This window comes from Eulemur rufifrons, chromosome 7, assembly GCF_041146395.1.
Source record: "Eulemur rufifrons isolate Redbay chromosome 7, OSU_ERuf_1, whole genome shotgun sequence".
NCBI lineage: Eukaryota > Metazoa > Chordata > Mammalia > Primates > Lemuridae > Eulemur > Eulemur rufifrons.
The window spans coordinates 183,017,896-183,035,087 of record NC_090989.1 but is presented as its reverse complement, the minus strand read 5'-3'; positions in this window follow the sequence as shown (position 1 = coordinate 183,035,087).

Sequence of the window (17,192 nt, the reverse complement as noted above, 5' to 3'; positions counted from 1 at the left end):
AACTAGTGATTGAAGCTGGAAGCCTGGGTGGCAGTGGGTTCATCATGGCTTTGTACTAACCAGGAATGAGGACGGGGGTGGAGGTGGGGAGGTGGAAGCTCCCCTGAGCAAAAGCTCTAATTGACAACAGAATAAAGGAAAACACGAGTTAAAAAGATCCCTTCACCAGATGTAAGTCAGAGAACCACCCTCACATGGCAGCACAATGGGAGATACCCTTGGTGGCACACCAATCTTTTCTTCATTATTCTCTGTGTGGGAAGAAATTCCTGCGACATCTTCTAATATGGATAGCAGCTACATAAAATACATTTTCACTCCATTGACTTGATTCTCTACCCCCTGAAACTAACTAAATGCATTATTATTATTTGTAGCTTGTTTTTCCTTGTATACTTAAAGAGAAGTGTATTTTAGAATTCTTATCAACCATGTGGGAAATCCAAGTTTAATTTCCAGACTGAGTAACCATAATTTAATCCTGGCTCATACTAGCTGCTTATACAACTTTGGGTAAATTTCTCCTTAGTAGAGTAAGGAAGTTTGACTAGATATCATAGATTAAGTGAGTGGCCTCCGAAAGTTACTCTTAGTGACCTTAGATAAGTCACTTAACCTCTCTGAACCTCACTTTCCTCATCTGCAAAATAGAGCAACCTTTCTCCTAGAGTTGTTATGAAGGTTAAATGGGTTGTACAAGGAAAATTCTTAGAAGAATGCCTGGGGCTCAAAAAGTTTGCTGCTATTATCAGTTGGATTTTAGGTCCTAGTTTTGAATGTATACCTAGAAAACACACATGTAAAAATACAGACATTACAAACTCAATGTGTCCAAAAGCAAGCTTATCTATCATCTTTCCTCAACTTTTTTTTTTTTAATTTTATGGAGTTTTTATTTCAACCTCAGTGACATAGAGTTCCTGTTTCTCTGACTTTTTTTTTTTAATTCCAGCATATTATGGGGGTACAAATGTTTAGGTTACATATATTGCCCTTGCCTCCCCTTCCCCCCAAGTCAGAGCTTCAAGTGTGTCCATTCCCCAGACAGTGCGCATCACACTCATTATGTATGTATACACACATCCCCTCCTCCCTCCTCCACTTTTCTCCTTGTGTTTCCAACCTTGGTACTGAAACCATCATTCACCCAGTTTTCCCAAGCCAGAAATCTGAAAATCATCTTTAACAACTCTTCTTTCCCCTTGTCCTTTAAGTCCAATCAATTACTAAATCTAACAAATTGAGTTTTCTAAATATTTCAAACCATATCACAATTTAAGTATTTTTCATCCCCCTCTCTTTGCATTGCTACTGTCCTGTTTGAAGACTTTCCTACAGAAACCTTCTAACTGGTCTCCCTGCCTCCATTCTTGCCGCATTCAACCCATCGTATTGTCTTCAATGTGATCTTTCTAAAACACAGGTTTGATAACATCACCTCTTTAAAGTGATTCAAAAGTGCTTGAAAGGGTAGAGTGTGCTTTCCTCAGCATGCACAAAGGGATATCTGACCACAAAGGGATGTCTGACCACAGTCTCATTTCTCCCCCCACCCTTTAGCACCTTATGTTATAGATATACAGAAGAATTTGCTTTGCCCTGAGCTCACCTTGTGCTTTCTCTTGCCTCTGAACATGCTGTTCCTGTTTAGCATGTCATCCCCAACCCACAGCTCCATCTCCTCCCTACCTCACAAGCCCATCTATCTGGAACACTAGTCCTTCTTCAAGACTCAGATTAAATGTGATGGCTTTTGGGCATGGGCAGAGCTCACTACTGCCTCTTCATGCTCCCATATTGTAAGGTTATTTATTTTCTCATCTACATTCAGATTCTCCTGAGAGCAGAGACACTTCTTGAATTTCAGTGTCCAGGTAAGTAAACAATAAGAAATATTTGTTACTTTGTTTTTGACACAATTGTCTGGTCTAATTTAGATGAAATCATTTGGCATGAGTTATTGAGATGGCTCTTAGATTTGTTTGGCTCATATAGATACATCTATGAAACTCAAGTCTAACTATCAACTAACCAACACTTCAAAAAGTCAATGTATCCTTTACTTTTAGATTTATCTCCTGTTCTGGAGACCTACTTCTTGACTCCTGTGTGCTAACCAACATTTTGTTAAATGCATGATGAAGGGCTTTCCCTGTGTATTAGAGAATCCTGGAATAGATCACAGAGCATCTGCAAAAACTCCTTGCTGCTGATGGTGGCAAAATCCTCAGTAGTTGGCAAAATTCTGCATGGTAGGGATGAAAAACTGGGTTACAAGGTGCAAGGTGTTTATTCAGCGATACTTGAATATAGGGTATCTTGTCTCCTTAAGGACATTTGAATAATACTTTTTACCAGAATATGAATTTGAGATTAAGATTCTGTTTTCTCATCTTTAGGACTAAGTAATCTTCGTGACAGAGTCTCAGCAATATTCTTCTGATGCTAATGCAGAGTTTGGGTGAATGACACAGAGCCCTATACTGTCACATTCTTCAAACTTTTTTCATCTTTTCTGTCTCATAAAAATGTTGAGGTGTAGTCTGTGCATAAGTGTCTGACTTAATCAACTATAAACCATGAAAAAAAGCTGGCTATTCTCCTTTTTGTGTATGGTGTGAATAATGGATCAAAGTTCATTTTTTGCTAATGGATATCCAACTCTTCCAGCACCATTTGTTGAAAAGACAAGTCTTTCTTCATTGAATTACCTTTTCACCTTTGTCAAAATTTAGTTGACTATGTATGTGATGGTTTAATTCCAGACTCCCTACTCTGTTTCATTGAACTGTTGTCTATTATTATGACAATATCACACTGTCTTGGTTACTTTGCTTCATAGTAAGTTTAAAATCAGTAATCTAAGTCCTCCAACTGTGTTCTTTTTTTAAAAAATCATGCACAGTTTTTTAATCTGCTTCTCTTCCCTAATCCCCACCCCTGCCTTAAATCACTCTTACCTCAGTGTGCACCTGGTTAATGTAAAGTTAAAGCAGTGTTTCTCAAAGTGTGGTCATTGGAACTTGTTAGAAATGCAAATGCTCAGATGTTTTGAGTCAGAACATCTGGGAGACTCAGCAATGCGAGTTTTGACAAGGCCTCCAGGTGAATCTGGTGCCCACTGAAGCTTGAGAACCACTGATACAGAGCATTTCTCTACTCCAGGGTTCAACAGACTTTCTATAAAGAGTCAGATAGTAAATATTTTAGGTTTTGCAGGCCATAGGATCTCTGTAATGATGACTCAGCTCTACTGTTGTAGCACAAAAACAGCTATAGAGAATATGTAAATAAATGAGCATGGCTGTGTTCCAATAAAACTTTATTTACAAAAACAGGTGGTGGGCAGATTTGGTTTGTTTGCCAACCCCTGTTGTATTCCATTCTCATCTCTCCCACATCTAAAACCTTGGCATTTGTTTCATTCTTTTTGGAGATCCATATTCTCTATCATTTTAGAACCTCTTTAATTTAGAATCTCTTTAATTTAAAACCCCTCAAGGAAAATTCTCTTGGTTAATTAGTGCTAAGTAGTTCTTTTAACAGAGCTTTTCCCTTGCTGAGGACTGGTATTTCATCTCACTCCAGCAAGCCCTAATGCCTGCTACTATGTATCTACTTTTTATTTTAAAAGCAGGCAGTTTGTCATTTAGCCTCACTCTTGAGCATGCCATCTGCATAAGTTGGCCATATGCTACAGGAGCTTTTATTTTTTGTAGAGATCGGGGCCCCACTGTGTTGCCCAGGTTGGTCTTGAATGCCTGGTTTCAAGCAATCCTCACACCTTCACCTCCCAAAGTGCTGGGATTATAGGCATGAGCCACTGCACCTGGCCTACAGGAGCTTTTTTTTTAAATTTCATAATTTTATGGGGGTACACATGTTTTGGTTACATAATTTGTTTTTTTATAGTTTGAGTCAAAGTTATAAGGGTGACCTTCACTAGTTAGTGTGCATTGTACCAGTTAGGTGTGAATTTACCTATCCCCTCCTCCTACCTTCCACCTACTTGATTTCCCTTGAGTTTTACTTATGTGTGCACTTATATGTGCACAGAAGTGTTGATTGGTTAGTTCCAATTTATAATTGAGTACATGTGGTGTTTGTTTTTCCATTCCTATTATACTTCACTAAGAAGAATGTTCTCCAGTTCCATCTAGGTTGTTACAAAAGAAATTAGATCACCATTTTTTATGGCTGAGTAGTACTCCATGGTATACATATACCACATTTTATTAATCTATTCATGTATTGATGGGCACTTGGGTTGTTTACACATCTTTGTAATTGTGAATTGTGCTGCTATAAACATTTGAATGCAAATGTCTTTTTTATAGAGTGTCTTTTTTTCCTATAGGAGCATTTAAATCTCTGCAGATCACCAGCCCCAGAGGGTATGGGTGACAGTGATTGCATTAGTTGACTAGGGCTTCAGTAAAAAAGTACCAAAAACTGGGAGGCTTGAAACAACGGTGATTTGTCTCAAAGTTCTGGAGGCTAGATGTCTGAAATCAAGGTGTTTGCAAGGCCATGCATCCTCTGAAGGCTGCAGGGGTCCTTTCTTTCTTCTGGTATTTGCTGGCAATCCTTCATGTTGTCTTATAGATGCCTCATTTCAGTCACATGGTCCCTTTTCCATGTGTGTTTTTACATTGTCATCCCTTTGAGTGACTGTGAGAATAAATATCCCCTTTTTATAAAGACACTAGTCATACTGGATTAGGACCCAACCTAATGACCTCATCTTAACTTGGTCATCAGTAAACTATTTCCATAAAGTGACATTCAAATGTACTAGGAATTAGGATTTCAACATCTTACTGGGGGACACAATTCAACCCCTATAGTGATGAAGGTGGGAAATAAGGTTTAATAGCACCTGTTGTAGATAGAATCCTCACATATGAATTTGCAAGCACTATGTGTTCCACTTGTTGCGAAATGTGATATTTACCTCTGGGAAAGGTGCACAGAGTTATCTTTGCCTCACTTCAGTAAAAGAGACAACAGTTATCATTTGTTAATCTATTTTTTCCCAAGAGAGAGAAAAAAAATTATTACTTATCTAGCAAATGTTAGAAGGACTCAGCTATCAACAGGAATTTAAGTTCCTGGAACAATATCTAACACAGTTGCTGATATACAACATGTGCTCACTAAGTGGAAGAAGTGTCTGCAGTTGAGACAGAGATTAACATTCATTCATCCATACTAACTGTAGCCACCATTGTTAAACTCTTACTTTGTGTTCGACACTATGCTAAGTGCTCACATACATCTCACTAAATCCTCACTACATCACTGGTACTATAACATCTCCTTTTTACAGATGAAGCTTAGAGAGATATTGTGTGAAGTGGCTTGCTCAGTGTCACGACCAGAAAGTGGCAAAATGGGGACTTTAACCCAGTCAAACTAGTTTGAAAACTCATTAAAAAACCCCTTTTTTATTGAAATACAAAGGCACACAGAAAAGTGTACATATGGTAAGTGAAGAGAAAGCTCATGTTTTTAATCACTGTACTATTTTTATCTCATTTTGCAATTCATTTGCATAAAACATTTGTTGACCACCTATTACATAATAGTTTAATGATTAATAGCATGAGACTAGCCTTGCTTTTGAGCAGAGCTGGAGCTGGGGAGGGCAGATCTCTTCATCTGTCATTACATTATGAAATGCTCAGAACTCAAGACTAAAGAGTTTCATATTCATCCTTGGGCAAATTAGCGTCATTGAAGGTTTTTAGGTGGGATAGACATGATTAAATTGAAGTCTGGAGTATGTGTTTTGGGCAGGTTGGGTCAGCATTATTGCAGAGATTTTGTCTATTAGTTAAAAAATCCAGCCCTTTCGTTTCAGACCATACTAAGGTTGTAATCATGTTTGGAAAGGGAGAAGTTCTTAATTCTTGCTAACAATCATCTAGTTCTGATTGAAGGGATATAATCTACCACACTGTGAATTCCCTGAAAATAGAGGCACTGTATTGAATAATGGTCACTGCCAAGTGCCCAAGAGAGTTTCAAATTTCTATGAGCACAGTAAACACTCATGTAAAAGACTCTGGACAGAACTGGGTGAAACTATGTTTCTCTATTATTGGAATATTGTACTTCATGCTGGGATTTCCAAGAAGCAAATGACAAACAGATGCCTACTCTACCTCTCCCCTGTATCTAAAAATTACTTAGCAAGAGATTTATTGCCTCATCATCTGCAGGAAAATGCAAGTCAACTTCCAGGGCTTGCTTCTTTGACCTTTATGCTGTGCTCCTTGTAGATGAAATGAGCAGACAGTGAATTTTTGTAGGCTGCTGCTTAGTTCAATACCTAGTGACTTTATATCAGACATTTTTATGTGTTTGATCCATACTGGCATTCTTCCACCTTCAGCGGGCCCATGTGGACTAAATAATAAGTACCTTTTTTTAGAGTGCCAGCAGTGGGCTCTGTCCCTTTCCTGAAGTGGTTAGTACAGGGTGTTCCAAGAATCTCCATACATAGTCTCTGGTGTACATGTTTTTCTGCTTAGTTGCTGATGAAAAACAAAATCTCAAGTTGGACCGTTGGGTCCAGCTTTGGTCACATGTCATAGCTGGACTTATTACAGTGTTCAGGGCAATGGGATACCATGATTGGACTGGTGTTTGATTATGAAGAGTATCTGTGGAGGGGAGGGCTGGGGGAGCCTCCGTGATGGGCATGCTCACTTTGGTCATGTGTTTAATTTGATGTTAGGGCAGTTTCCCTGAAGAAATGGTATGATGTTACTAGAAGAAAAGGCTAAGGGTTGCTGAGCAGACCAAACGTGCAAACTGTGTCAGGGTTTCTATCTGCAATCAACAAAGGCTGATTCTGGCTGATTAAGCATGAAAATTTATTAATGATGGGGAACCCGTAGACTTGTTGTGAAGGCTGGGAACCAGGTTTAAAGCTGAGCCCCAAATCATGCCAGAGAACTGATCTGAGGAGAAAACTGTAGACACCGCCACTAAATCTTGGAAGTCACAGTTTGTACTGGTCCTATTTCTTCACCATGAACGTGGCTTTTCTATAACTTACTGCTGCCAGGAGGAAAAGAGCAATCCCTCATCTCTTCCCTTTTGCTTGAAAGCTACTAAGTCAGGGTCTGACATGGGAACATCACCTGCCTATGGCAGGGGAACTGGGGAAAGCAAGTGTCTAGCATTTTTAGATCTTATGAAGCAGAAATTTTTGCTTCCTTCTCCCCATTAGGATTCGTTAAATAGAGATTTCTCAAACACAGAAAGAAGTTCTGAAGCTAGGCAGTAAACATCTACCACATCTCTTACATGTCATTAACACCACAGAACTTTCTTCTTCTGCCTATGAGCCCTAGCACAGTGCCTTACTTGGCATAGGCATTGGCCTCCAGAGGTGAGGAAAAGTCAGCCCTCCGTCACAAGAGCATGCTTCAAATTAGGAGCTACAGAAAAAAGGTTAAGGCCTCAACAAGATGACAGTTCCTTAATATTTTCCTGGATAAACACTGTGCATCCCTTTGAATGAATGTCACCTTGTTCTTTTCAAATAGCCTTTTTGAAATTTGCCATCATAAAACTGAAAGGTACATCTCCCTTCTCTACTGAGCCTCAGCAGTCTTCTTTCCCCTACCTGAGTTCACAATGACGTCTTTCCCTGCTGACCATAAGGCAATTTTCAGAGAGGCCTTTACTTAATGTTGCACTCATATTTCAAAGAAAGCTATAATTTTGAGGTGTTCTGGAACTGGGATGTGTTGATTGCCCAGTTATTGGCTGGTGAGCATCCTTGTCTTTCCTTCCTACAATGAAATTCTTAGAAAAACTCTTATTTTGAATTTCTGAGTCTGTGGGCCTATTTTCTTCAGCAGAGGAGACACAGTAGGCAATCAAAAAAATTTTTTTAGATGAATGAGGTACTGTGGAGTCCTGGAAAGAGCCCAGGTTTGGGGGACAGGTAGACTGAGAGGTCGAATTCTGTTTCAGTTACTTCATAGCTGTGTAACCTTTGACAACTCACTTAATGGCAATTAACCTCATTTATTCATCTGTAAAATGGATATAATAGTCTCCACTTTGTGGGTTTATGGCAAGGATCAGATGAGATAATATATGTAAAATGACTGGAACATAGTAGGTGCTCAGTCAAATAATATTTTATTATTCATGTTAGAGTGGTAATTCTTTAAATGTTAAGTGAATAAATGAAAACATGAATGGATGTCATGAGAAATCCACTGATGGGTGAAGAGCTTCCTAGTGGGTTCTTGGTGATTGAGGTTACTAGGGATTAGAGTTATTTTATGTGATGGTTGTGAAGGAAAATAAAAACACCTAAATTCAGACTCAGAAACTATCATCATGCCTTCCCACATGCTACCATGTCTCTCTAGAATACCTCTGCCCCACTTCTCACCTGGATGCCTCCACATATGTAATATCTAGCTCAGGAATTACTTCTTCCTCTGAGAAGCCTTTCTGGCTTTCTTACTCTAGGTTTGGCCTCATTCTACTCTGTTTACTTCTGCCATAGCCCATATCATAGTGTTTAACATAGACATAGGTCACTAGCCTCCACTACAGTGCCTGCCTCTTTGCAAGTTGAAGGAATGAATGGATGGGTTGTTTCCAAATTGTACAATCATATCTGACACCTTGGGCAAGAGTCCTAACCTAAGCTCCAAATTTCTCAGTAGTAAGATGAAGATGGAACTTGACCTCCCTGTCTCCCACCAATATTTTTTTTCTAAAAGTACATTTCTGCCAAGCATAGTAGCTCATGCCTGTAACTCCAGCACTTTGGGAGGCCTAGGTGTGAGGATCACTTGAGGTGAGGAGTTCGAGACCAGCCCAGGCAACATAGCCAGATGCCATCTCCACACACACACACACACACACACACACACACACAAAGCCAGTGTGGTGATGTGTACCTGTAGTCCTAGCTATTCAGGAGATTGAGGTGGGAGGATCTCGAGTCCAGGAGTTTGAGGTTACAGTGAGATGATTGTACCACTGCACTCCAATCTGGGTGACAGAATGAGACCCAGATGCCTCCTGGTGGTGTCTTTTCATAGGGCATAGAGGATTGGTATCTTTGTTGCTTCTTTTTCTTATTAAAAATACAGTTGAGATAATTATAAGTGCAATTACTAATCTACAGATATTTGCTCAACAGTAGAATTCACTGCAGTCTTTGCCTTGTATTTAAACCTATAAACTAGTAAACCAAATCTCCAGAGGCTGAATTTTAAACATCAAAGACATGCAAATGAAATCCACTGTTATAAATATGTACCCATTGGAGTGATACATTTCTCATAGGCAGAACAAATAAATAAGTGGTTCAGACATAGAATCAACTGAAGCAAGCAGAATTTTATTGGCCTCTATCCATCACCACTGTTTTACCTCTGGGGACCAAGTGGGACTTCATACCTACAGGCCAGGGAGAAACCCCATATGTGTGGAATGCCTAGTATTCCTTACCCCAAATTGCAATATCAGTGAATTTTGGAAATAGTAGTATATGGCCATAGATTTTATGGTGCCAAATGAGAGAAGGTCACTTCTTGTTTGGGAATTATCTATGGTACCTGCACAATTTTGGGAAGACAGATATGTTAGCTCAATCTGAGGAAGAAATTCCTAATGAAGTAGTTCAAAGAAGGAATATGTTGCCTCCAGAGGTCATTGGCTTCCTCTTATGGTGGTTGTCTCATTATGTTGACTCAGTGAACTGTGTGGGGATGTGGTATAGGAGTTTCAAGCACTGTGTAGGGCTAGGTGAGGTCTACTGGCATTGTATCTTAAGCTGAATAAGGTTTTAAAGTCCACATTTAAGGAGAAAATGGTATATAGTCAAAGTCACCTTTCAAAATCCCTCAAGAAGGCTCCATCATGGGGAGCTACAAACTCTCTCAGCAGGTTAACGATTCTCCTTTCCCCTTCAGGCTTGGAGATGATTGCTGCTGCTTTAGTTGAACACCAGGTCGAGTAGTTTATGAGCCCCATAGTAAGAAAGTAATATAGTATCTTTAAACACTACAACAAGAACATCTCTCTGTAGGGCAAAGTGTTCCTGTAATGAAAGTTCCTGAAAGTTCCAGAATTCTTGAGGAACTCCAGAGTGTCTAGAATCAGGAAATGTGAGTGACTGATGAAACATGAAATTTCACCCCTCTTACCTCAGGTCTCTCTCTTGCACCAGGGCATAGGTTCAACTAAGTGGAATGGTAGGTTAGAGTTCTATACTCCTTAAATTGGTACTTTTTTTCTCTTTCCCTCTCTCTTTTTGAACTTACAGCACGTAGAGTTGAATTTGGGTAAGTAAATGCACAGTTGATATGACCCCTGTATAAGAGTCCTTCTAAATGTGAGATTTTGTGATTTATGCCTAATGGGTCTATAAGACATATAGTATAAGAAAATCCTAACCTTTTAGCCCAGGATGGGCAAGCTACATTCTTATCCATGAACCAAATTCAGCCCATTGCCTGTTTTTGTTAGTAAAGTTTTATTGGAACACAGCCATGCCCATTTGTTTATACACGATGGCTGCCTTTGAGCTACAATGGCAGAGTTTAGTAGTTGCAGCAGGAATATATGGCTTGCAAAGACTAAAATATTTACTATCCTGTTCTTCACAGGAAACTGCTCATCCCTGCTCTAGTCATTATTTTGTTTTGTTGATAAGGAAATAAGCATTATACATGTCACAAAAAATGGCTTCTTGGGAGGCAAGAGTTTTTTAGATGATTCTGGGGAAATAGCTCATCTGCCTAAGCACTTTGATTCAGAAGATTACTAGTGCTTGTTTTTTCCACCCACTTAACTGAAGCAAAGAACTTCTATAAAAACAATCTTTGAAACATTACTTATAACTATATCAAAACTGCCAATAAAAATCCATCCCCATCTCTTGGGTGAGAAATTCTGCAAATGATTTTGGTTTATGAGAGAGATATTTATCTCATCTCTTGTCACAACAGGAGGCTTTCTCTTCCTGATTAGCTAGGGCAAAATTTATTTCTGCATTCAAAGATTTCAGATTAGATTAAAAGAAATGTTTGTTCAAAAGAGTGGGCAGGAGCTATACCTATGTGTGGAAATGCTTCATTTTTCTAATGTGCCAAAGGAGGCTTATATTTCATCCAACCTCAATTTCCCTGAATAGAGCTGAGTGAGATTTCCTAGCATAGTGCAGAGCTGCTTATCTTGAGATGAAAAAAAATGTCATTAGCTGATTCCTGCTGAGGCATCATATTTAGAAGGCCTAATGGTTAGTTGGCTAACTTAAGATCAGAGAAGGGGAAATTATTGCTTATTATAGGACTATTTCCATCTCCAATTTGGGTCCTTATTTGATGTGCTCATTCTGCTGGCCTAGGTACACAGGAAAAGCCGGTGGTGGTGGTAGTTCTTTTTATATACAACTGTATCATGGCTGTTATAAGGAAGCATCTGGTTCCATACAGCAATAAGTTAGTCACTATATTCTATAGTTTATTTTCTAATATAATTTTTATGTAGGCTTGGCATATATTTTTTTGTCATTTTCAAAAGTGCTAGAAAAGAACCATAAATTCTGTCAACAAACAACTTTCTAGGTGAAGCATTTATTATCTCAACTCTGGTCCCAAGCAGCTGCTAGCTGAGTTAAGAAACTTCCCTTCTCTAAGTCTCAGATTCCTCACCTATAAAATGAAAGATTAGGTAGAGAATTTATGTGGGTCTTGATTTATGTGGATCAAGAAATTCTAAGAATCTTGGTGCTGTGACTACCAACTTTTCTATTCCACTTTTTCATATGCTGACAGTGTTGATTTCATGTGGAAGGTTGGACAATACTACAGATTTCTTCACTCACCTTTTTCACTACCCTCTCTCTTCTGGAGGCTCCATCACTGTCCATCTTTTCTCAGACTGGAGCTCCCCATCTTTCTCATTTTCCTTTATCTGCTCCTTAGTCTTTGAAAGCTCCCCACTTCGCTCAGCTCCCTCTTCCATTCTCACCATCTCCCTTCATTTCTGCACACTTTCACCATTGTCTTCCATCTCTGCCTTGTTTCTTTCCCATCCATCCCCATTTCCACCATGTGTGTTTTGAAATTCTCCCAGAGCACACTTGTGATTTTTTTTCTCTCAGCAGTGCTGAGGTCCTCAGGTAAAATGCCTTTGCTGGCAGTTTTGGGCAGAATGTTAAGTGTGCTAAGGACTTGTGAAGGTCAAGTACCTGTCTGCTGGAATAAATGGGGCTTCACAGTGAGACTAAGTCGGCACAATGGGGAGACCCAGTGGATTTTCCCTCTCTGTTAGCCCATGGTGAAATCAATCATAATATGCCTCCCTGAAAATTGAACTCAGGGAATTGGAATCAGTGATGTTCTTTGTAATGGTGCCTAAAGCAGTAGAAGGGGAAAGAGGAAGAGATGAATGGGGCCGGACAGCTTTTAAGGGAAATATCTTAAAATACTTTCCCCCTGATGATTCATGCTTATCCTTTGCCGCCATTGTCTTTTGTACAGAACAACTGAAACCAATAATCATGAAACCCAAAGCCCTCAAAATCCTAGATTGAGGTTTGAATATGTATTTCATCAATTTTTGATGTAGACAAGAAGTCCTAGGAGGCTTGCTGCAAAAATCGACCATGAACTTCATATCTGTCATGAGTCAACCCTGCCTTATTCACAGAGACAAATATAATCCAAAAGTAATATACATATGGCTTGGGAAGGCATTGTAATTGCTTATAGTTGGGGGGGGGTCATATAGGAGAGGAAGCAGATTTGTTCTGTCCAGAACCAAAGTGATTGGATATGAATTACAGAAAGGCAGAAGTTAGCACAGTGTGAAGAAATAATTTCTTTTTTTTAAAATTTCATTAGCCTATTTATTTTATTTTATTTTATTTTTTATTTCAGCTTATTACGGGAGTACAAAAGTTTAGGTTATGTATATTGCCCATGCCCCCCCATCCCACCGAGTCAGAGCTTCAAGAGTGTCCATTCCCCAGACAGTGTGCATCGCCCTCATTATGTACGTATACACCCATCCCCTTCCCCCACCCCCCACATCTGTCTGACACCCAGTTGGTGTTACTCCCAAATGTGCACTTAGGTGATGATCAGGGAAACCAATTTGCTGGTGAGTACGTGTGGTGCTTATTTTTCCATTCTTGGGATACTTCACTTAGTAGAATGGGTTTCAACTCTCTCCAGGAGAACAAAAGAGATTCTATTACACTGTTATTTCTTATAGCTGAGTAATACTCCATGGTATACATATATACTACAAGGCTGTGGTTATTAAAACTGTTTGATATTGGCACAAGTGCAGGGACACAGACCAGTGGAACAGAACAGAAAATCCAGATATAAAACCATCCTCATATAGCCATCTAATCTTTGACAAAGCAGACAAAAACATACTCTGGGGAAAAGAATCCTTATTCAATAAATGGTGCTGGGAAAACTGGATTGCCACATGTAGAAGACTAAAACAGGACCCACAGCTTTCACCTCTCACAAAATTCAAATCACAGTGGATAACAGACTTAAACCTTAGGTGTGAAACTATTAGAATTCTAGAAGAAAACGTACGAAAGACTCTTATAGACATTGGCCTACCCAAAGAATTTATGAAGAAGACCCCTAAGGCAATCACAGCAACAACAAAAATAAATGGGACCTGATTAAATTAAAAAGCTTCTGCACAGCCAAAGAAACAGTCACGAGAGCAAACAGACAACCTACAGAATGGGGAAAAATTTTCGCATGCTACACATCTGATAAAGGACTGATAACAAGAATCTATTTAGAACTCAGGAAAATCAGTAAGAAAAAAATCAAACAACCCTATCAAAAAGTGGGCAAAGGACATGAATAGAAATTTTTCAAAAGAAGATATAAGAATGGCTAAACAAACATATGAAAAAATGCTCAACATCTCTAATCATCAGGGAAATGCAAATCAAAGACACAATGAGATATCACTTAACTCCAGTGAGAATCGCCTTTATCAAAAAGTCCCAACACAATACATGTTGGCGTGGATGTGTAGAGACAGGAACACTCATACACTGCTGGTGGGACTGCAAACTAGTGCAACCCCTGTGGAAAGCAATATGGAGATACCTTAAACAGATTCAAGTAGACCTGCCATTTGATCTAGCAATCCCATTATTGGGCATCTACCCAAAAGAACAAAAGTCATTCTATAAAAAAGACACCTGCCCCCTGACTGTTTATAGCTGCACAATTCACAATTGCAAAGATATGGAAACAACTCAAATGCCCATCAATACATGAGTGGATTAGTAAAATGTAGAAATAATTTTGAATGAGCAGATCTTTCCCCCAAAGTAATGAGGTCTCCGAGTTTCCAGTTTGAGAGAAGCTAGAAGAAAGACAGCTTGCAAGGGAGTTGTATTCAGTTGTATTCATTCATTCAGCTAATTATTTACTGAGTACTCATTCAATGTCAAGCACTCTTTTAGGTTCTGGGACCCAGCAATGAACAGCTTATTACACATGAGCTATCTGTTTTTCGGGAATTAAAATAAAACTTACTTATAACTGAAATTATGCTAAATGTAATGGTCAGAAAAATTGATCTCTGTAGATTTTACATGCCATAGAGTAATCATTCTGAATATCAGTTACAAGTCTCAGAAAAAAACTGGTTGTTTGTGTTTTAGAGTGGTTTAGATTATGAATGAGTAGGCATTAAACTATCTTGTTAGCTTTTCCTCAAAGTCTATTATTGAAATGCATTTGTATTCCTAATAGGCCTATATAGGAAACTGAAAAGAAGGGGAAATTTATTTCTTGCCCCTTCCTTTCATTTTTGTCTTCTTCTCCCAGACCCAGAATCATCTTCTCTTATTTGCTTCAAAGGTTGGTGGTGCCCTCACGGTCCAAAGCTCCCAGGCTTCATCTTGTTTTCTATCTTCCTCCACCTTCCTACAGTATCTCAAGCTTTCCAAATTATACATTTCTATCCCTCTCTTCTCATCCCATGCATAAATATTCTTTTCTTCGGTCTTTCTTCTGAATATACCAACACAATAATAAGAATACAATCACATTGTGCAGTGCACAATTTGGTGCAATGCTTCTCAAACATCATTGTGCATACACATTACTGTGGCTCTTACTAGGATGTGGATTAAGACTTAGAATATCTGGGTTGGTGCCTGAAATTCTGCATTTCTAACTGTCTCCCAGATGTTGCTGCTGCTACTGCTCTGTGAATCACAATTTGAGTATCCAGGCTTTGATAGATTAGGGATTAGGAACTTTCTCACTTAACTTTATGACTTTAGGAAAGTTACTTATCTTCCTGGGCCTAATTTTTTCTCTTATATAAGAATAAAAGAGATAAACAAGTCCTCCCTTTCTCTGTACACTCTTAAATCGAAAATTCAGCTATTCTACATACATGGAAAACTACTTTATATTTCACTGAGAGGGCTTGTGAATATCATTTGATCACATTTTATGCCAAAATAATAGAGAATATAACATAAATGATTGTGTTTATCAGGGCCCATCGGAACGTCAAGAATGAACTCCCTGTTAAGATGTAACTGCTACTGTTCTTGCTTGAAATCCTACCATTTGACCTTTTCATTATTTTCCTTAGGAAAAAAAAAAAAACTAGCTTCCTGCAAAGTACACTTTACAATCTTGTAGTCAGGGTTACCTGGGAAAAGTTACTGCCACAGAAGCTGACTTATCCCTGGCACATTCTGGGAGAAAATCTGAGCCAACTTTTTACACTGGTCTGTTCTTGAATCTGGCACTTAGTATCTCTCTAAATTTAGTGGGCATTTTCTGCTTTAATGAATATCTAACTGTGTAAATATAGATGATGTTTGTTCAGCACTTTTCCCAGCAGTATTTTCCAGGGATAATTTGCCTGCAATAAACTCCTGAGGCAAACATGCTTCCCCTCTACCAGCCTTGCACAAATAGCTGATCAAGGCTCAGGGTCATAAATAACCTCTTTGCAGACAGACACTTACCTCCAGAGTCCCAGTCTTTGTTAGAGCTATCTTTGTCCTGGAGGCCTTTCACATTTCTATTGGTTAAGTCTCAGTTCTTCTTTGAACTTAACAGTGGCAAACATTAGCCTCCCTTGTTTGACATTGCGGATCTTTAGGGCTAGAACGTCTTTGAGATGAGCTAGTCTAGTGGTTCTTAATCTGGAATCCATGGATATTGTTTGGGGGGCTTAATTTGCAAATTCCCTCAAATAATATGTACACTTTGAAGAGTGTGAGGGCTGTGAGGAGAGTCCCATGCATTCACCAGATTCTTAAGCAGTCTTTAATTTAAAACATTTTAAGAACTTCTGTTCTAATTGAGGTTTCCTCATTCCCAAGGCACCTCTTTTTCAAAAGTGTAAAATAACAATGAGCCTTTACCTGTATTTTATAGTCCTTAAACAAGCAAAAAAACCTGATTGTGTTGGGTGCTATGTAGAGTGTGCAGAGTGCAGTGAACAATCATAGCTTTCCTATACTTTACATGTCATTAATCATATTATTGAGGATTACAAATTACGAGGCATCCCCTATTTAGAATGGAGATACAGAGATAAAAGATACTATTCTTACTCTTAGTAAAACTTCAGTGTAGATGAAAGCATGTGACTATCCAGCAATATGTGCTAAACATCAGTGTATCATGTGTCCCACAACTTCCCAGAGGAGCTGTAGGACAGGTGACAGAATTGTTGAAACTATGTGGAATCAGCTATGTGAATCGGGAAAACTAACTGACAATGCTGTTTATTCTCTAACAGTTATAAAAACCACATTTCTCATCAACAGAGAAAAGTAAAAACATACCGACTATTCCCTGGGAAAGTTTTGGGAAGATTTAGTAGTATCCCAGGATCAGGGGAAACAACCATGTTCATCAAAATAGTTCCCAACTTTTGTTATAGGTTAGAATACCCTGGAGAGATTTTTGTCCTTTAATACATATCAAAATAATTCTTGCCTACAGTTATAAACGTCAAATAGCAGTTGCTGACTGTAATGAAAACCAACAGCTCCTGCTCTAACACTTTTCACTCCCTTGTCTTGCTTGAGCAGCTTTTAAAAACATATGGGTTCCTAGGGTTCCACCCAGATCTCCCAAATTATTTGAATACATGGGAAAGATCCCAAACCT